Here is a 23927-nt window from a genome sequence, read left to right as displayed (position 1 = left end):
TAGTGTAATATGTAGCTAGTCGACGATGTATGCAATGGATTGGGGAAGGAACCAGCCAACCTACCCCATTATCTCCTGGTCTAGTTGCCTCTATCATCGTACTCGAAGACAAAAGTCTACTTTCCCATTAATTGAGCCTAAATGTCATACAAGCGCAGCTCTTAAACATGGTGCTAGTTTCGGCCCAAGACTTTATAATAAAATTACAAACCATTTCCCAAATTTGAAATATTTTAAAATTGAAGCTTTTAAAAAAGAAATTTGCAAAATTATCCATGATAAATAATATTAACAAGGCATACATTCTCGATCCCACCGACAGATTTGAGACACATGCAGATCAACCGCATGAGGTGGACAGTGAAAAGAAACGGATCTACGAACCAACAATCCCGTTCTATAAAGATAAATATAGCCTGTCCCACATTGATGTAATAGGTCTGATGGTGGGAGCACGAGGTACCATACCCCTCCTTCTTTACCAACAAATGTAAAAACCTGGGGCTAACACACAGCATTGTGAAGGAAATAGCCATTAGTGCCCTCAAAGGATCGGTTCAGATATTGACGAATCATTTGTATGGGAGTGATAATGGAAATTTGAAGTTATCTTAACCGATGGCAGTTGATTGGTTTAGATATCAATGCCAATAAATCCGTACTATTATTTTTCTCGCGGTATATGACATTCAAATCACTGTAACCTATCTGATGATATTTTTTCCCCCTTTCTTAACTGTAAATGAGCACAAACGCTACTTAGGTGTAAATTTTTCTGACATTTTGTATATTCGATTCCCTAACCGTTTCAAATGTATATCATTTTACCTTTCAGGTGTGTTTCCAAATTATATCTAATATGCTTTGTCAAATCTGGCAACCTTTTCATAAAAGAAGTTAAATTTATATTATATTTTACCTTTATTTCTGTCGACTATATTCATGTTTTTATTGAATATCACTGGCTTCTGTCGGATTGTCAATTTATATTAAATGTGTATTTTTCTCTCTTTTTCTCTTTCTTCTTTATTCTTGCTCTTGTGTTGTATTATTGGTTTAAATTAAGTTAATTACTGTATTTAGTAAACTGTCCTTGTAAATTGTGTGTTATATTATTGACCACACCGTACACGAGCCTGGCTCTTAGGGTAGTTGCAAGAAACATTTTTGTTTTATAAATTTAATTTGTACTCACTAACTAGCTAGTTAAATAAATAAATAAATAATTTAAATAAATAAACTTGTGAGGTTCAGACCTGTCTTCGGACAGTTGACTAAACAAACAAAAAAACAGTCATTCTAAGCCTTCTTGGTAGATCAGTTGGCAGAGCGCTGGCTCACGACGACCGCAGACACGAGTTCAAATCCTGGGAATGGCGGAGTTGTACGTTGGTTGGTACGAATGTGATACTACTACTTGATATACTACACATTCAACCAAAGAGCCAGAAATTAAACACACGTAGAACAATATGAAATATACAGACACACGAAAACACACCCCAACGAAATTCTCAATACACAACTCAATTTCAGAACACACACACACTCTTTGACTCTACATTACACCACACGAACACACCCTCACAAGAAACAAAACAAGAGGCGCCAAGACCAACAACGACCAGTTTGAGGATGACCTATAAAAGGTCGAAACATGTAAACAAAGTACGTTAGAATTTAACACAAGAAAGTCTTATCATACATATTCCGAAATAAGTTTTTATCTCCAAAAGAAAGCAAAAACGAGCAAAATTGTGTTAAACTTTCTTGTTTGAGATAGTTAAAGAACAGCCCTCTGAAATTAATGACATTACTTACGGTTCACCCTGTATTTTATTTTATTTTAGTAGATTATTTTACGACGCTGTATCAACATCTAGGTTATTTAGCGTCTGAATGAGATGAAGGTGATAATGCCGGTGAAATGAGTCCGCGGTCCAGCACCGATAGTTACCCAGCATTTGCTCTTATAGGGTTGAGGGAAAACCCCGGAAAAAACCTCAACCAGGTAACTTGCCCCGACCGGGATTCGAACCCGGGCCACCTGGTTTCGCAGCCAGACGAGCTGACCGTTACTCCACAGGTGTGGACTTCACCCTGTATATTGAGTAAATTTGTCACATTGATATTTTTGACTCCTGAAAGTAAAGTCCAAGGACAGCCCAGGTGAAGGTTGCCTAATTTCGTTAATGTAAAGAGCGACATTGTTGTGAGCGAATCGTCGAAATTCATCGAAATGCCCAAGCTCTGTTGTAACTGTTTTCAAGCACAAGGGCTGATTTACCTGTTCATCGGGGTGGGAGCAGCGCATGTGGGTTCCGGGGTGAAACATGAGGGCTCTCTCTATCTGTCGCTGTCCTCTGGAGAGATGGTGCAATCTCTCATCTGTCACCCAACTGAGCGTCGATCAAGTACCATAGCTTATCCCTGTTTGCCTAAACATCTCGTGACAACAGCCTATGTAGATTTCTGAGCGTTCGCAAATGCTCGACTAAGTGTTTCAGCGGTCACCTGAATTAGAATTAGGGTTTGTATATGTGTCAGGGATTGTAGTAATTAAGTTCCCAGTGTCGTAGGATTTCCGTTCTCACATTTCATTGCAAAAGAAACGTAACTTACATAATATACCTACATTTCGCTGAAAACAAGGTGATTCGAGGAAATTCATGATTGCGAGCAACGTCTATACAGAAAAACGGGTAATGGAATTGGGATAAATAAATACAATTTGCTGTATGCTTTATGCCTAACTTAAGTGTAGCTATTAACAGGAATGGAATAAGGAATGAATATGAAGAACACTGAATCCTCGATTGATAATAATAATAATAATAATAATAATAATAATAATAATAATAACAATAATAGTAAAAGCAGCAGCAGTAGCAGCAATAGTAGTAGGCCTAGTAGTAGTATCAACAGTAGTATCAGCAGTAGTAGTAGTAGCATCAGCAGCAATAGCAGTAGTAGTAGTAGTAGTATCAGCAGCAATAACATTAGTAGTATTATCAGTAGCAATAGCAGTAGCAGTAGTATCAGTATTAGTAGTAGTAGTATCAGCAGCAATTGCAGTAGTAGTAGTAGTAGTAGTAGCAGTAGGTATAGTAGTATCAGCAGCAATGGCAGTAGTCGTAGTAGTAGGCATAGTAGTATCAGCAGTAGTAGTATCAGCAGCAATAAAATTAATAGTAGTATCAGCAGCAATAGCAGCAATAGTAGTATCTGTAGTAGTAGTAGTATCAGCAGCAGTAGGAGTATCTGCAGTAATAGTAGTAGCAGTAGTAGTAGTAGTAGTAGGCATAGTATGAGCAGCAGTAGTAGTATCAGCAGCAATAACATTCATAGTAGTATCAGCAGCAATAGCCACAGTAGTAATATCTGTAGTATTAGTAGTAGTAGTAGTAGCAGTAGTAGTAGTAGCAGTAGCAGTAGGTATAGTAGTATCAGCAGCAATGGCAGTAGTCGTAGTAGTAGGCATAGTAGTATCAGCAGTAGTATCAGCAGCAATAAAATTAGTAGTAGTATCAGCAGCAATAGCAGCAGTAGTAGTATCTGTAGTAGTAGTATTAGTAATAGTAGTATCAGCAGCAGTAGGAGTATCTGCAGTAGTAGTAGTAGTAGTAGGCATAGTATGAGCAGCAGTAGTAGTATCAGCAGCAATGGCAGTAGTAGTAGTAGCATCAGCAGCAATAACATTAGTAGTATTATCAGTAGCAATAGCAGTAGCAGTAGTATCAGTATTAGTAGTAGTAGTAGTATCAGCAGCAATTGCAGTAGTAGTAGTAGTATTAGTAGTAGTAGTAGTAGCAGTAGGTATAGTAGTATCAGCAGCAATGGCAGTAGTCGTAGTAGTAGGCTTAGTAGTATCAGCAGTAGTATCAGCAGCAATAAAATTAGTAGTAGTATCAGCAGCAATAGCAGCAGTAGTAGTATCTGTAGTAGTAGTATTAGTAGTAGTAGTGTCAGCAGCAGTAGGAGTATCTGCAGTAGTAGTAGTAGTAGTAGGCATAGTATGAGCAGCAGTAGTAGTATCAGCAGCAACAGCAGTAGTAGTAGTAGCATCAGCAGCAATAGCAGTAGTAGTAGTATCAGCAGCAATAACATTAGTCGTATTATCAGTAGCAGTAGCAGTAGTATCAGTATTAGTAGTAGTAGTAGTATCAGCAGCAATTGCAGTAGTAGTAGTAGTAGTAGTAGTAGTAGTAGCAGTAGGTATAGTAGTATCAGCAGCAATGGCAGTAGTCGTAGTAGTAGGCATAGTAGTATCAGCAGTAGTAGTATCAGCAGCAATAAAATTAGTAGTAGTATCAGCAGCAATAGCAGCAATAGTAGTATCTGTAGTAGTAGTAGTATTAGTAGTAGTAGTATCAGCAGCAGTAGGAGTATATGCAGTAATAGTAGTAGCAGTAGTAGTAGTAGTAGTAGTAGTAGGCATAGTATGAGCAGCAGTAGTAGTATCAGCAGCAATAACATTCATAGTAGTATCAGCAGCAATAGCCACAGTAGTAATATCTGTAGTATTAGTAGTAGTAGTAGTAGTAGCAGTAGCAGTAGGTATAGTAGTATCAGCAGCAATGGCAGTAGTCGTAGTAGTAGGCATAGTAGTATCAGCAGTAGTATCAGCAGCAATAAAATTAGTAGTAGTATCAGCAGCAATAGCAGCAGTAGTAGTATCTGTAGTAGTAGTATTAGTAATAGTAGTATCAGCAGCAGTAGGAGTATCTGCAGTAGTAGTAGTAGTAGTAGGCATAGTATGAGCAGCAGTAGTAGTATCAGCAGCAATGGCAGTAGTAGTAGTAGCATCAGCAGCAATAACATTAGTAGTATTATCAGTAGCAATAGCAGTAGCAGTAGTATCAGTATTAGTAGTAGTAGTAGTATCAGCAGCAATTGCAGTAGTAGTAGTAGTATTAGTAGTAGTAGTAGTAGTAGCAGTAGGTATAGTAGTATCAGCAGCAATGGCAGTAGTCGTAGTAGTAGGCTTAGTAGTATCAGCAGTAGTATCAGCAGCAATAAAATTAGTAGTAGTATCAGCAGGAATAGCAGCAGTAGTAGTATCTGTAGTTGTAGTATTAGTAGTAGTAGTATCAGCAGCAGTAGGAGTATCTGCAGTAGTAGTAGTAGCAGTAGTAGTAGTAGTAGTAGTAGGCATAGCATGAGCAGCAGTAGTAGTAGTAGTAGTAGTAGTAGTAGGCATAGTATGAGCAGCAGTAGTAGTAGTAGCAGTAGTAGTAGTAGTAGGCATAGTATGAGCAGCAGTAGTAGTAGTAGTAGCAGTAGTAGTAGTAGGCATAGTATGAGCAGCAGTAGTAGTAGTAGTAGCAGTAGTAGTAGTAGTAGTAGTAGTAGGCATAGTATGAGCAGCAGTAGTAGTAGTAGTAGCAGTAGCAGTAGTAGTAGGCATAGTATGAGCAGCAGTAGTAGTAGTAGCAGTAGTAGTAGTAGTAGGCATAGTATGAGCAGCAGTAGTAGTAGTAGTAGCAGTAGTAGTAGTAGTAGGCATAGTATGAGCAGCAGTAGTAGTAGTAGTAGCAGTAGTAGTAGTAGTAGGCATAGTATGAGCAGCAGTAGTAGTAGTAGCAGTAGTAGTAGTAGTAGGCATAGTATGAGCAGCAGTAGTAGTAGTAGTAGTAGCAGTAGCAGTAGTAGTAGGCATAGTATGAGCAGCAGTAGTAGTAGTAGTAGTAGTAGCAGTAGCAGTAGTAGTAGGCATAGTATGAGCAGCAGTAGTAGTAGTAGTAGCAGTAGTAGTAGTAGTAGGCATAGTATGAGCAGCAGTAGTAGTAGTAGTAGCAGTAGTAGTAGTAGTAGGCATAGTATGAGCAGCAGTAGTAGTAGTAGCAGTAGTAGTAGTAGTAGGCATAGTATGAGCAGCAGTAGTAGTAGTAGTAGCAGTAGCAGTAGTAGTAGGCATAGTATGAGCAGCAGTAGTAGTAGTAGTAGTAGTAGCAGTAGCAGTAGTAGTAGGCATAGTATGAGCAGCAGTAGTAGTAGTAGTAGCAGTAGTAGTAGTAGTAGTAGGCATAGTATGAGCAGCAGTAGTAGTAGTAGTAGCAGTAGCAGTAGTAGTAGGCATAGTATGAGCAGCAGTAGTAGTAGTAGCAGTAGTAGTAGTAGTAGGCATAGTATGAGCAGCAGTAGTAGTAGTAGTAGCAGTAGTAGTAGTAGTAGGCATAGTATGAGCAGCAGTAGTAGTAGTAGTAGTAGCAGTAGTAGTAGTAGTAGGCATAGTATGAGCAGCAGTAGTAGTAGTAGTAGCAGTAGCAGTAGTAGTAGGCATAGTATGAGCAGCAGTAGTAGTAGTAGTAGTAGTAGTAGCAGTAGCAGTAGTAGTAGGCATAGTATGAGCAGCAGTAGTAGTAGTAGTAGCAGTAGTAGTAGTAGTAGGCATAGTATGAGCAGCAGTAGTAGTAGTAGTAGCAGTAGTAGTAGTAGTAGGCATAGTATGAGCAGCAGTAGTAGTAGTAGTAGCAGTAGTAGCAGTAGTAGGCATAGTATGAGCAGCAGTAGTAGTAGTAGTAGCAGTAGCAGTAGTAGTAGGCATAGTATGAGCAGCAGTAGTAGTAGTAGTAGTAGTAGTAGCAGTAGCAGTAGTAGTAGGCATAGTATGAGCAGCAGTAGTAGTAGTAGTAGCAGTAGTAGTAGTAGTAGGCATAGTATGAGCAGCAGTAGTAGTATCAGCAGCAATAATATTCATAGTAGTATCAGCAGCAATAGCCACAATAGTAATATCTGTTCAACTATTGGATTATTTAGCTTCGATGAAAATGGTGATATCGAGATTGGAGAAAACCTCGGAAAAACTCAACTAGGTAATCAGCCAAGCGGGAATCAAACACAGCCCCAGCGCAACTCTTGATCAGCAGGCAAATGCTCTACTGCCTGAGCTAAGCCGGTGGCTAGTAGCGTTCTCATTATGTGTATGTAGATATTATACGAAAATGGCGTTGTATCATAAAATAAATACCAAGAAAATAATTATATTGTACTAATTATGTTTATGTGTATGTGGATATATGACTATATTGTGTATCACAAAAACAAGAACAAATAAAGTTTTATTGTTATTATCGTATTCAGAATAGCACATACAGTTTCTTTTGTTCAAGAACCAGATAAATTTTTCATTTTTTACCCAGTGTAATAGTACAGGGTGCGTCAGAAAGAACGGATGGATTTCACATGGCAAGAAAATTGTAAAGATTCATCAAATCAAAAATTTTTTGTTATCAACATATTCACCAATACATGCAGTTTATTTATGAAAACAACATTATCCATATGATGTCCTTGGCTTTCAATACAGGCATCGAGGCGTTTTCTGATGTTCGCCATCACTTTCACAGTCATAGCTGGTGCAATTGCCACGATTTCTTCACGAATAGCTGTCTTCAGTTCGTCCAGTGTATGTGATCGATGTTTACAAACTTACGCCTTCAAATGGTCCCAAAGAAAGAAGTCGCAGGGCGCGAGATCTTACCGTAGCCTCGGACAATCTCAGTGCAATAGAATTTCGTCCAGGTGATTTCTTCTTTAATGTTGAACCTGTGATACGAAATGAAGCCACCCACCGCAAAATTGTATTCCGAGTTGGAATCCTAGCGTGACATCCGATGTCGAAATGAGTCCTGAGTGGCGATCACAGACTCTTCATTTTTCAAAAATGTCTCTACGATGAAAGCACGTTGTACACCAGACCAACACCATATTCTCAACTGAAACTGCATTCTATGGCTGAACCAACAGTCGTGGTCCCCCTCACTATATGTCTCTCCTCGTTGCGTATCGATAGTTTGAAATCCATCCGTTCTTTCTGACGCACCCTTTATAAATCATAACGTTATGTACTATTAAGGTAATTTAAACGCATTGGTGATGTTGACACTAATAACAGTGTTTAATACCGTGATCAGAGTCAAAGTGTTAGCAATAACGTATTTGTCCTCTCGTCAATTTTACTCTCGGTCCCAGCGGAACAGATCATTTCAGGCCGTCGCCATATTCTCCGCGACATAAAGCTCTCCTACCAGGAATGAGTTGTGGGATTCGCAGTTCTAGCAAGCCTATAAATCCTTTAGTGGGAGGTGGAAGGGCGAATAAAAGGGAGGCAGATCATAATGCAGCCCTTGTGTCTAATAATTCACAATTGTGACAAACACCATTTTTTATTCCTTCCTACTGACGTGCTTACTCCTGCGATGTCTTCGAGGGTAAAATCGTCCCATTAAACCACAACACGTAGCGAGTATCTTGTAGACTTAATGAAACCGTAAGACCGAGAGAAGATCTTCCAAATCGGCATCACAATTAGGTCACATCTTCCTTCTAGTTTTGTGCGGATAGATTTCGCTTTAATTTTCGTCCCATCGCGTTGTTCTATGCTGCGGTTAAACTGTAAGAAACTCTAAAAATACATTGCATGGTACTGCATTACATTTATATGTACATTACCAACCTTTTATGAACATGCGATAGATAATTCACAAAGAGTCAATTTTTGCACAACTGGCATTAATGCTAAAATAATAATATTATTATCACACAAGGTGTAAGAGGTATAAGTGCCGTTGCTTTAATTGATGATTATTCACGTCATGAGGAAGAAAAAATGTTCTCACAATTTTTTCTAATTGCAATATTTAAATAATTGAATAATTTCGAGGGAAAAATTGTTCCGGAGCCGGGTATCGAACCCGGGACCTTTGGTTTAACGTACCGACGCTCTACCACTGAGCTACTCGGGAACTCTAACCGACACCGATCCACCGATGGATATAGAGAGAAAAATTGGATCGGTGTCGGTTAGAGTTCCCGAGTAGCTCAGTGGTAGAGCGTTGGTACGTTAAACCAAAGGTCCCGGGTTCGATACCCGGCTCCGGAACAATTTTTCCCTCGAAATTATTCAAATCAACTTTACAGGGAGTTATACCTGAAATCTTGATTTGCATAATACACGTCACTGTTCGTTAACAGAAAACCACAATTTAAGTCACACGGAGTTAGTGTGCACTCGAAGTTGGTTGCTTGACGGTTGTCAGCCCACTTTGAGGTCTGTGGATATGGAGAGAAAAATTGGATCGGTGTCGGTTAGAGTTCCCGAGTAGCTCAGTGGTAGAGCGTTGGTACGTTAAACCAAAGGTCCCGGGTTCGATACCCGGCTCCGGAACAATTTTTCCCTCGAAATTATTCAAATCAACTTTACAGGGAGTTATACCTGAAATCTTGATTTGCATAATACACGTCACTGTTCGTTAACAGAAAACCACAATTTAAGTCACACGGAGTTAGTGTGCACTCGAAGTTGGTTGCTTGACGGTTGTCAGCCCACTTTGAGGTCTGTGGATATAGAGAGAAAAATTGGATCGGTGTCGGTTAGAGTTCCCGAGTAGCTCAGTGGTAGAGCGTTGGTACGTTAAACCAAAGGTCCCGGGTTCGATACCCGGCTCCGGAACAATTTTTCCCTCGAAATTATTCAAATCAACTTTACAGGGAGTTATACCTGAAATCTTGATTTGCATTTAAATAACTGTTAAAGTTTACAATATTAGACGTTTGACAACGTTGCTGGATGTGGAGAAGAGGGTTTACAAGAGCACAGTACAGTTTAAGCAGGTACAGATATACGAGGCTTCTGTTGAGACTTGGAAGGTCTTGTTGTGATGGATATTTCGCATTGAAATTAATTACTGGTTGAGAAACATGGAGAATTTAATCTAGAAACGCATATGGCATTCATTGACTTTAAAAAAAGCTTTTGATAAAGTTAATCGGAATAAATTACTTCAAATTTTGGCAGATGATCAAGTACCTCAACAGATTATACAAAATATTTACTATATATATATATATATATATATATATATATATATATATATATATATAAAACAACCATCATAGCAATTCGAAGCAAACAATAAACTTTCACAATGGCGACCCATTTATAGTGGAGTACGACAAGGCTGTGGCCTGTCACCACTTCTGTTTACTATATATATAAATAGAATCATTCAAGATTGGCGACAGACACGACATGGATTTATTCCAATTAATCGAAATTTGCAGCTTGATGCTTTGCTTTTCGCTGATGATTTAGTTCTCATGGCATCAACTGAAGATGATTTACAATATTCAGTACACAATTTAAATATGGTCAGTGAAAAATATAACATGGAAATTAATATTGAAAAATCGAAAAACATGTCATTTTGTGGGAAATTTCCTGTACCAAGCAAAATCTGTTTGAATAATAAAATAATAGAAAGAGTAAATACCTTCACTTATCTTGGCTATACGCTATCACCTTATGATGAAGTAGATAATGCTGAAAAAATATGTAAATAAAATAAAACAATGGGGATCATTAATAAAATCATGAAACCTTCACTATTACAAAGACACACAAGAATAGGCTTGTATAAAACCTTAGCACAGCCTGTATTAAGCTATGGTAGCAAAGCGTGGACTGTGAAGAATAAAGATGTCAGTAGAATAACAGCAAGTGAGATGAGGTTCATGAGAGCAACAGCTGGATATACTCGCTGGGATCATAAAAAATGAGGACATAATGCAAGAACTTCAAATAGAATCCATTATGCAGTTCATCAGCAAATATCAACTTCAGTGAAAAGGTCATTTCGAACGAATGGATCGATGCAGAATTCCAAAAGCACTGTTTCATTACCACCATATGGCAAAAGATCTCTAGGCCGTCCAAAGAAGAGATGGACTGAAAATTCTAGTTTGAGACCGTAACAGGCTACTTGGCCTAATACTTGTTAGGAAGATACGATACGAAACAGATGCTCTATTCTAATGCATGGGTGGCCCAGGACAACTGTTGTTTACATAAAAAGAGCAGCAAATACAAACTTTCAATCTCAGTAATAGATCATTATGGTAAATTTACATTTTATGTAACAATTTTGTTCAATTTTTTTATTGTACGCCTAAAAAATGAACAATTATGGTTTTCTGCACAAAAACACATGAACTTTTTCCAATGCAACATTTAAATCTCTCCCGTTTCCATAAAACTCTATCATTTTTAAACAAATTTCTGGTTATGTGATTTTCGAAATGGGATAAGAGATTCCCAGTTTCTTATAATCGTTGAGAAACTGCTACAAAAGTTTGCCGATTAGGTAACCTTCTTTGAGGAAAACGTTGACGGTACATCCTTCTTGTCTCACTTATATTACGACGACATTCTCTACAAATTAATAACATATGATATTCCTAAATTGTGAATGACATTGTAAGTTGTTTATCGAAATTTTTAAAAAAGAAATTTATAAAATTATTTATGATATATAATATTAACAATGTGTGTATTTTTTACCTTTTACTTCTGTCGACTATATTAATGTTTTTATTGAATACCACTGCCTTCTGTCTGACTGTCAAATTTACGCTATACTGGAGAATTACCACGGCAGCTTTGAACCGTGCCGTTACGTTTACCACCAAATTTAACTACATACACAGTGTTGCCAACATAAGAACATGATTTTGGTCTGTGGTATCGTTAGAAGGAGAAATTTGTTTCTATTTCTCTCTACCTCCTTTGTTCTGAAGATTACTAAGAGATAGCACCACTGTTACTCTCATCTATTTCAATGATTTTTCCCTGGACCACCGATTTGCTTGGACGACATTTCTACATAGAAGATTAAGACAGATCTTACAAGCGATCTCGAGTTACTAACAGTATGTGTATCCATTTTATCTCGAACTAAAATCTCTCTCGCATTTTCTTTTGTTTCATCACGGCCAAATGGATTTATCTCTTCGGTATCAATGTTTCTAGTCGGCCATGGCGTTTATGACAGTTTTTGTTTCGTAATATTGATAGACGGTAATATAATTAAAGCTGTGAATAATTTCATGGCCCCTAAAAGTTTTTTTTTTCGTAAAAGGCTAGATATTTTGTCTAGGCCACAAATAAAACTGCAACGCGGTCATAATTATGTACTTAATGCTTTGGTGAACATTAACCGGAAATTTACTTTCCGTTATTTAAATGATGTTCCGTGAACCACACCTTTTTCCTTTTTATTTTGTTGTCGTAACCTAATTTAAGATCTTACTACATAAGCATTTTCTATTCGTGCATTCAAAACATCGTCGTTGTACTGCATAAATCTTGCACTTGACTAATAGAGTGATTTATTTAAGAATATAGTTGCGAATTTTACTACCACCATTTCGATTGTCTTCTGTTTGACACGGCTCGGTACGGCACGGTGACTAGTGGCCAGCGAGCAACGTCGACTATCCACATTGCTCTGCCGTGGGTATTATCCAGTTGTTCCTCAATTTATATTAAATGTATTTTTTCTCTCTTTTCTCTTCTTTTTTTTCCTCTTGTGTGTTATTTATTGGTTTGAATTAAGTTACTGTATTAGTAAACTGTCCTTGTAAATTTTATGTTATATTATTGACTAAGACCACACCGTACACGAGCCTGGCTCTTACGGTAATGGCTAGAAACATTTTTGCTTTATAATTTTAATTTGTATTCACTAGCTAGTTAAATAAATTACATTTAATTTAACTTAATAGCAACATTAACCGTAAAGGCATTAGCAGTATCCAAAGTATATGACCACGAAAAGTTCAAACAGATTTCGAGGGTAAAAAAATACATGTAGAATGCACCTGTTCGTAAAAGCATTTTTCTTTTGTCGAGTGTAGCTTGCCTGGAGGTACAGACACAAGAATCACCTCTGCTAGCGTTTGATTTGGTCCAAAGACGTGTTCATCAATCACAGACTGCTACACCCACATTTGTTCTCTGCTGAGTAGAGGGTGGGAATCCATTTGTGAAATTTACATTCGAACTCCATTTTCGTAGGGCAGCTTACATAACTCAAAGACATCACCCCTTTATTTTCGGAAATGTCAATATTGCTGAAGAATAAAATGGGAATTTCTGGTTGGACGGATTGGCTAACAGCTTCACTTGTAATATCAAAATAGACTAATATCCACTACTGTGTTTGTGAAGTTGTCCTCCTCTCCGTCCAGCAATAGTGGGACAAGTGCATAGGCATTACGTTTTAAATACAGAGACGAGGCGACAATGCAACATAACATCGATTTGTTGCCTTACACTAGAACTGTAAACCAGTCAAACAGTCTTGCATGTGAAACGGAAACTTCGAAAATTTTTATATTAATTGTAAGTATTATTTTGAAGTATGGAACTACATAAATGCTTATCGTGCCAATAAATTGTTACCACTTGTCATTAAGTACTGCTGTCATCTTTGAAAAAAGTATAATAATGGACGTCTGAATGGCCATGATTATTTATTTAATTAATTTTTTATTTATTTACTTAAATATACATATATTTATTTACTTACTTCTCTCATTATTTATTTATTTCTCTATTTATTTATTTACTTATTTATTTATTAATTATATAATTATTTATTATTATTATTACCTCTCTCTTTATTTATTTACTAATTTATTTATTAATTATCTATTTATTTATTTACTTATTTATTTATTAATTATCTATTTATTTATTATTATTATTACCTCTCTCTTTATTTATTTACTAATTTATATATTAATTATCCATTTATTTATTAATTATCTATTTATTTATTATTATTATTATTACCTCTCTCTTTATTTATTTACTTATTTATTTATTAATTATCTATTTATTTATTATTATTATTACCTCTCTCTTCAATTATTTACTTATTTATTTATTTATTATCTATTTATTTATTATTATTATTATTATTATTATTATTATTACCTCTCTCTTTATTTATTTACTTATTTATTTATTAATTATCTATTTATTTATTATTATTATTATTACCTCTCTCTTTATTTCTTTACTAATTTCTTTATTAATTATCTATTTATTTATTTACTTATTTATTTATTAATTATCTATGTATTTATTATTATTATTATTATTATTATTACCTCTCTCTTTATTTATTTACTAATTTATTTATTAATTATCTATTTATTTATTTTCTTATTTATTTATTAATTATCTATTTATTTATTATTATTATTACCTCTCTCTTTTTTATTTACTTATTTATTTATTAATTATCTATTTATTTATTATTATTATTATTATTACCTCTCTCTTTATTTATTTACTAATTTATATTTAATTATCTATTTATTTATTTACTTATTTTTTATTAATTATCTATTTATTTATTTACTTATTTATTTATTAATTATCTATTTATTTATTTACTAATTTATTTATTAATTATCTATTTATTTATTTACTTATTTATTTATTAATTATCTATTTATTTATTTACTTATTTATTTATTAATTATCTATTTATTTATTTACTTATTTATTTATTAACTATCTATTTATTTATTTACTTATTTATTTATTAATTATCTATTTATATATTTACTAATTTATTTATTAATTATCTATTTATTTATTTACTTATTTATTTATTAATTATCTATTTATTTATTTATTTACTTATTTATTTATTAATTATCTATTTATTTATTTACTAATTTATTTATTAATTATCTATTTATTTATTTACTTATTTATTTATTAATTATCTATTTATTTATTTACTTATTTATTTATTAATTATCTATTTATTTATTTACTTATTTATTTATTAATTATCTAATTATTTATTTACTTATTTATTTATTAATTATCTATTTATTTATTTACTTAGTTATTTATTAATTATCTATTTATTTATTTACTTATTTATTTATTAATTATCTATTTATTTTTTTACTTATTTATTTATTAATTATCTATTTATTTATTATTATTAACTCTCTCTTTCTTTATTTACTAATTTATTTATTAATTATCTATTTATTTATTTACTTATTTATTTATTAATTATCTATTTATTTATTATTATTATTACCTCTGTCTTTATTTATTTACTAATTTATTTATTAATTATCTATTTATTTACTTATTTATTAATTACCTATTTATTTACTTAACTATTTATTTATTTTCTTATTTATTTATTAATTATCTATTTATTTATTATTATTATTACCTCTCTCTTTATTTATTTACTTATTTATTTATTAATTATCTATTTATTTACTTACCTCTCTCTTTATTTATTTACTTACTTATTTATTTATTAATTACCTATTTATTTATTTACTTATTTATTTATTAATTACCTATTTATTTATTATTATTGTTACCTCTCTCTTTATTTATTTACTAATATATTTATTAATTATCTGTTTATTTATTTACTTATTTATTTATTTATTAATTATCTATTTATTTATTATTATTATTACCTCTCTCTTTATATATTTACTAATTTATTTATTAATTATCTATTTATTTATTTACTTATTTATTAATTACTTATTTATTTACTTAACTATTAATTTATTTTCTTATTTATTTATTAATTATCTATTTATTTACTTACCTCTCTCTTTATTTATTTACTTACTTATTTATTTATTAATTACCTATTTGTTTATTTACTTATTTATTAATTACCTATTTATTTATTACTATTATTACCTCTCTCTTTATTTATTTACTTATTTATTTATTAATTATTTATTTGTTTATTTATTTACTTCTCTCCTTATTTATTTACTTATATAATTATTTCTCTATGTATTTATTTATGTATTTATTATTAATTTAATATTTATTTATTTAAGGGAAGAAGATACTGAAAATTTGAAATTCTTTCTTTTCTTCTGGAAACTTACAAGTTTTTGCGCACGAACAGCTCTACGTTTAAAATGAAATGTGAGTATTAGGTTTAAAAAAAAATAAAAGTGAAAGGGGGCCTAATTTCACAATTATCCCAATTTGTAACTATATACAAAAATTGATATAACTCGGCCATTTTTTTTAGGTAATTGAGCACTAATTTTACCATTACATTCACAAGAACATTTACTAAAAATACGGCTTCATTTGATTTTTTATTATGCTTTATAGAAACATTATAACCGATTTTAGAATATCATGAATTTCAATTTTCGATTGTATTTTACATATCTTACATGAACACTGAACCTTTAAAGATGAGGAAGAAATCAAAATTACAAGATATAGAGCTACCACTAATTCTTTTGCAATGACAAGTTAGAATAGCCTGATGGGGCTGCAACCCGTAGAACACTCAAGCAGAAGAAGTTGCCGGGTCTCGAAGTCAGGCGGCGCGTAGAATGCCTCAGACTCCGAAGCGTTAGTCTTAAAAAAAGTTTTGTCGCACAGATTAAGTCCCAGAAAGAAGACAGTGCGCATGATCAGACATACAAACTTTTTTCTAAGACTGTACATGATTTCTTCCTTGCTAAACCTTTTGTTAAAATATCAACTGCAATGTAGGTGCCTCAAATGTTAAAAACACCAAGAGAACGATCGAGTAGCTTTATTAAAAAACGAGACGGACAAAAACAAATTGTTCTTGTAAAAGTTGTATGTTGTGCAGTTTTGATATAATTTTCGTAATAGGTCTAAGATGTAGTGATAGTAGTAGTAGTAGTAGTAGTAGTAGTAGTAGTAGTAGGTTTATTTTGCCTGGCAGAGTTAAGGCCATGATGCCTTCTCTTCCACTCAACCAGGTTTCAATAATATACATGAGATACAAAATTTGATTACAAAACAACACAAAAGAAAATACTTTAGAAATTACATAAAATATAGTAGTAAATTACAATAGACAAGATCAGTTACATAATATAAAAATACAAATAGTCAAGATCGGTTACATAATATATAAAATAAAGTAGAAATTACACATAATCAAAATCAGTTACATAACATAAGGGGAATACACACACACACACACAATTTATAAGACCTAAAATGCCCGTGACAAATTGGACGATTAATTTACTTGAGATATATTATTCAGTTAATATACTAATTGGAGAATACATATGGGTAACAAGACATAAATATTGATTAGCAAAGTCCTACTAAATGGCATACAAACAGAAATGATTAAGTAATATATGAAGATAAAAAAAGAAAAGAGAAAAAAAAGAAGAAGAGAGAGGAGAAAAAAATAACTTGGTCATTTAAGACTATTTAGAAACTTCCGCAAGAGTCTAGTTCTGTTCATTAAAGACATTTCTAAGTAGAGTGTACTTAAAAGATTTTAGACTCCGACTGCTCCTGATTTCCTGTAACAAGGAATTCCAGGAACGGGCTGTGTGTATTGTGAAGGAAGCAGAGTAAAGAGATGTTTGATGGAATGGAATTGATAGAACATGGTTATGCTGTGAACGTGTATCACGGTTGTGGTGGGATGCTGAAAGTGTGAAGCGAGGAACTAGGTCAATAGGTGTGGAATTATTTAAAATCTCATACAGCAAACAGAGTGAATGAACTGAAAGTCTCTCCCGTAAACGAAGCCAAGATAATTGAAAGAAATACTCGGAGACATGATCATAGCGACGGCTGTTAAAAATGAAACGAACACAAGCATTATGAACACGCTGAAGCCTCAATGACAATTCAACACTAAGATCACTATACAAAACGTCGCAATAGTCAAAGTAAGGCATCACCAGGGTCTGTATCAAGATCTGTTTCAGTTTAGAAGGAAAGCAATTTTTCAGTGTTTTCAGAGAATGCAAGATTGAGAAAGTTTTCTTACAGACATATTTTACCTGTGCATTTCAGCTGAGATGGGTTATGTTTAGTAAAAATCCAAATGTTGAATGAAATGTTTAAAAAATTACTAGTGTTATTCTTAATTTCATTAACAAGAGGGAATAATAATAGCAGTAACTAAATAATGATAATTTATGTTAAACATAACCAGGAATCACATACAACGGTCTATATATTCTGTCCTCTCTCCTATGTGCTTATGAACTGTCGTTATACATTATACAGGTAATGAGGTGCCTGAAATTCATAGCCAGCATGTACACGATAACAGCTTAGGATGACGTACGTATAACAAACTCAAAGCAAGAAATACACACTCAATCTGTGTGCAAGGGAGATCTTATCCACTACACTTCGTCGTCGTCGTCGTCGTCATCATCATCATCATCATCATCATCATCATCATCATCATCATCACCACCACCATCATCATCATCATCATCATCATCATCATCATCATTATCAGGCTTCGAGACTTGGAACCCGATACAATAAGTTTACTGTGCATGCACTATAGGTTGTTGATTCGCTGCAGGTAGTGAAAGGTAGAGATGTGTTGAGGTAACAACGTTGCTATTTAGAATAGAGTACGGTAGTACGTGGGAACACACACATATGTACATTCTGAAAGTAAATATACATTACACCATGACAATGCCAAAAGAATGTGAAAAGCATTTATTCTCCTGTCTTTTATAAGCATTTGTGTTTAATTATACACAGTGTTAATGGTGGAAATAAACATGTAGCAGTTTGAATTTCTCCATTTATCCTATTGGTCGTCTTTAGGAAGTGAAGTAACAGTACAGAATTGCAATGTACTACAAGATACATAAATATTTTTCACTTATCTGCCAAACACAGTTTGTATTGTGAAAAACTGCGCTCTACATCGCATGATGTGATAGGAGCAAAACGAAAAAAACCTAACATCATTTCATCAGTCTTTTATTCTCGGGTGACTCTTGTCCACTAATTTGCTGTTTATGTTACACAATGTTCCATATCTGTTATTTTTACATAAAATTGATTTCCACTTCTGTTTTACATGTTCAGTAACCGGTGTACTTGGTGTCTCATTAATTCTCTGTGTCATTTCCTCAACTAATTAGAGGGCTTCCGGCATCTCTTGCTCTGACTTTTCTAACCGTGTAATACTGTAGTTTCAGACAGAGTTTGAAAATGGGTTTGTATGAAAACCAAATTATTCGTCAGAACCTTCAAATCCAGAGCGTTTTCCTTTGCGTATTTGTTGGCATTCATTCTACAGTACCCCCACCCACTGTACGCTTTACCACTATACTCAGTACGCCGTTATGCGGATTTCCCACTGAACTACTCTATCGGGTCCGAAGTCTCGAAGCCTCATCATCATCATCATCATCATCATCATCATCATCATCATCATCATCATCAATGCCTGCAGCAGCTTCAGGAATTAGATTTAAGACATTTTTCATTTAAAATACTCTCATGAAGCTACTAGAAGTACTTGAAATATGGATATGGAAAAGAATGGAGCGTGTGAAATGGACAGACAGAATAATAAATGAAGCCGTATTAGAAGGAGTGAGTGAAAAAAGAATGATGCTGAAACAGATCAGGAAGAGAAAAATAAGCTGGTTGGGTCACTGGTTGAGAAGAAACTGCCTACTGAAAGAAACATTGAAGGACCAATTTTGTCATTCATTAAAAAAAAATATCAATAATTGATTAAATGGCGATCTTATTCGTGTTAATTATGTAAGCATGTGTGGCTTACAGCTGTTTCGGTGTTACTTGACACCATCCTCAGAGCCTACTAGATCTCGGCGCTATCTCAACTTCGCTGCCTGTTGTGTGGGTGCGTTCGTCTGAGGATGGTGTCAAGTAACACCGAAACAGCTGTAAGTCACACATGTTTACAGAATTAACACGAATTATTTATATTTAAGTGTTATTTTTATTTTTTATTTAAGTAGGTTATTTTACGACGATGTATCAACATCTTAGGTTATTTAGCGTCTGAATGATATGAAGGTGATAATGTCGGTGAAATAAGTCCTGGGTCCAGCACCGAAAGTTACCCAGCATTTGCTCAAGTTGGGTTGAGGGAAAACCCCGGAAAAAACCTCAACCAGGTTTCGAACCGGGATTCGAACCCGGGCCACCTGGTTTCGCGGCCAGCCGTGCTAACCGTTACTCCACAGTGGAGTTCAAGTGTTAAAAGTAGTGTACGAAAGATTCGACATGGAATAAAAAATATCGTTGTAAACTTATATAATCTTTTCTTTTGTAGTCTAGTCGTGTCTAAACCGCAATAAACCTGAAGAATTTCATGTCAATCATTGAAAACTTGATTTATCTTCTCTCAAATTCATGATTCATTGCCATACAAGAGGTAAGATATCGACATGACATTTAATTTGTTTCTCTTCTGATTGTATCAGTAAAGAAAATTAATTTCTCTGTTTTTCCTTTTTTATCATAGTTTCTAAGGATATCATCGTGATGCCAGGAAATTTAAATTTATTCACTACGACTGCGTCCCGATTTTGACTTTCTAGAGAAAGAGGGCAGAGGATGAGTGACTATTTTGTATACGAACGTATCTGTACCTGCTTTGTGACGTCACATATATTTCGAATCAGGCAACTTCAATCCACTTTATAGGTAGCTGGAATACGGAACCTACTAATAGGTATGAAGTTGCGATAAGTATATCTTACAACGTTTTATCTAATTTGATAAAAAAAATTAATTTTTAATAAAATTATTATTTTTTTATTAATTTATTTCTTGGAGAGGAGATTGTATTATTATTATTATTATTATTATTATTATTATTATCGTTATTATTATTATTATTATTATTATTATTATTATTATTATTATTTTATTAGTTTATTCCTCCGAGAGGTTATTCGTTTATATTTGTTATATTAGTTGAGTTTAGTCGTAAAATAAGGTAGTTACTAAAATAAGGGGGGAAAGTAGAATTATTTGATTACTGAGTCTTCTGAATCATCGTCAACTGATTACTTACTTACTTATTTACTTACTTACTTACTTACTGATGGCTTTTAAGGAACCTGGAGGTTCATTGCGCCCTCACATAAGCCCGCCATCGGTCCCTATCCTGAGCAAGATTAATCCAGTCGCTATCATATCCCACGTACGTCAAATCCATTTTAATATTACATCCATCCACGTCTCGGCTTCCCCAAAGGTCTTTTTCCCTCCTGCCGGCCTCACAACTAACACGCTATATGCATTTCTGGATTTGCCCGTACGTGCTACATGCCCTTCCCATCTCAAACCAAAATAACTAGTAGGTACTGTGAAAATTATGAAGATATTAACTAGACGTTTAGTATGGATTAGTGTAGCCTACCTACATGTTCAGTGACAACATCTCAATTGATAAATTAAATAATCTACATTTTATTGAATTTCTAGAAAAGTACATGGAAAATTAGTGGGTTTTCAGTGAAGAGCGACATAAAATATCCCAATGAAACAAGAAAAAATATCAGACAATAGGAATATACTGTATTATAATACATCATGCAACAATAACGTCATGTGTTGCTGAAAGAATTTCTTGCAATATAAAATAATTTCAAGTAACATCCGCATATGTTTAAGTACCATAACTTACAATTGCACGTTATTATTCACTGCAAAGATCACGACGAAAATGAACAAGCATGTGTTTACTAGTATAGCTTCAGAATGTCGGAAGTTGATTGTACTCCACGAATGCGCAGCGACGACCTGTTTGTTTATATCTTTATTCGTTGCCATACCTATATACTATATACCCAATGAGTGTTCAACTTCAGTCTTTAGGTAGCTAGGATATGGAGCCTACCTATTACAATACTAGACTGGTTATCAAACTCTTATTGTAATATGAAACGTCATTACACTCATATCGTAAATAACTATTATGTGTTCATACAATAATTTATGTGAATACATTCGCATTGCGTGCATTTATTCCTGTTATTCTCAGTTCTCCTCTTATATCATCGTTTTATTTATGATCCTTCAGCCTCTGTCTCACCAATAATTATAAAAATCGCATTTCTGCTGCCTCTAGTCTTCATTCCTGTCCTGTTATCTCCAGCATTCTGAATTGGAATCAATTCAATTCAATTTATTAATATATATTATTTATATTATTTAATGTACTAAAGTACATATATATTCCCATGCAGATATTCTGCGTCATCATACGTTGAAAGAGTAATGGAACGAAGAAAAATTCTCTCCGGCGCCGGGATTTGAACCCGGGTTTTCAGCTCTACGTGCTGATGCTTTATCCACTAAGCCACACCGGATACCACCCCGGCGTCGGACAGAATCGTCTAGTTTTAAGTTCCAACTCTTGGGTTCCCTCTACTGGCCGCCCTCTGCACTGCTGAAAACCTGGGTTCAAATCCCGGCGCCGAAGAGAATTTTTCTTCGTTCCATTACTCTTTCATCAATTTATTAAGCCATTAAACCTACAGTGATAGGTTTCGTCACATACATTTGAAAATACACATATAACTGAAAACAGTAACATTTAATTAGAATGAAAACACAAAATATTTTGTAACTCTAAAATTAATGAAAACACTTCACTCTTAATGTAATATTTGTAACCAAATGTAAATAACTTTATTTATTAAAAAACAATTTCGTATGAATTTATGTTAAGAAACTCATCTACAGAGTAGAAAGGATTAATTGAAAGCTAATTATAAAATCTAGCTTTGAAACTATTGGTATGGCCACCACTTTATAAAAGTCGAATATTGTTCCTTTCTGGCATTTACTCATTAATTTGCCGTTTATCGTTCCACACAACTTCTGTAATTTACTTCTTTTTTTTTTACATATATTACAGTCTCTTTCGTGACCTACACTGAAGTCTAAATAATAAAATTTTTTTACTTGAACCGTTTTATCTTCTATGTTTTATTCCTAATTCATGTTTTTTTAATAGAATGTCGTAAGTTTTGTCTTGGTGTAGAGATCTTCATGTTACTATCTTTTTCATTTTTATTATTCATTTGAAACAATGCTATTTATTATTGCTTTTGTTATATGAGCCAACTATTTTATCGTTTTTTTTAATTTGTTACTTTATTACGCTTTATCTGCTGTTATAGTTGAAAGAGGTGAAGGTGATATGTCAGAGAAATAAGTCCAGGGTTCAGCACCGAAAGTTACTCAGCATTTGTTGTTAATGGGTTGAGAGAAAACCCAGAAAAAATTCAACCAGGTAACTTGTCCCAACCGGGATTTGAACCAGGGCCCGCTTGTTTCACGTGCAGGCATGCTAACCGTTACTCGACAGCGGTGGAAATTATTTGATCGTCTGGTAGTAACATGGTGTCCATTATTTTATAATGCATACAAAAATGTTTATCTAATTTTTTCTGCCAATTTCTCAAAGCACCGTCAATCTTTAACGGTTTCATGATTTTCTCTGTAATGGTAATATAAGACATAGAGCTCCTTTTTCCACAGTTATTGTTCTTTACTTACACATAAATTCCTTTATTACATACTTAAGACACTTGCATTATTTATAATTAGGGAGCGGATTTTTATGTGCTAAAGAATTTAAATATATTTATTTTTATGTGCTAAAAAGTACGAAAATATTTGCTAAAAATAAAAAAAAAATATTTTGTTTTAAACATGACAAAAATACCTTACTTAGCTTGGAAAAAAAATGTTACTAGGTACTCAGCAATCATACTTGAGTGCTAGTAGTTGGCCGAGAATTGCAGTGAACAACAAAGGTCATCTCCAAATTCTCCATCATAAATGCATGCCGATTATCTCTGAACACCGACTTATACTGTGAAAACGATCTTTCCACATCACAGGACGTCAGACGTGCATATTTAAAGACAGGAATGTCACAAACATAAACACCGTCAATTTCACCTACAGGCACATCCTCCAATACTTGAGCAACTTTACACATTTTTTTTATATCCACTGTTTTTCCCAAACACATTCTGGAATTTGTCCCTTAGTACTTGTACTTCTGAACCTGGTAGCGAGTCTAGTTTAATTTCCACGGCACGCACCTCCTTGTTTCAGACAACAGGCTTTTGGATGTTTCGAGTTGTTTATGGTGTCACACAAAGAGCTTAGATTTGCTAATAGAAAAGCCAAATCTTTTTTTAAACAACCATCTTTCAGTATATCTTGAAGGATATCGATTGACGAAGCCCGATAACACGGAATCACAACAAGATACATTGCCTTACTTGAT

This window comes from Periplaneta americana, chromosome 1, assembly GCF_040183065.1.
Source record: "Periplaneta americana isolate PAMFEO1 chromosome 1, P.americana_PAMFEO1_priV1, whole genome shotgun sequence".
NCBI lineage: Eukaryota > Metazoa > Arthropoda > Insecta > Blattodea > Blattidae > Periplaneta > Periplaneta americana.
The sequence above is the reverse complement of the archived record's forward strand: the minus strand, read 5'-3'. Positions refer to the sequence as shown.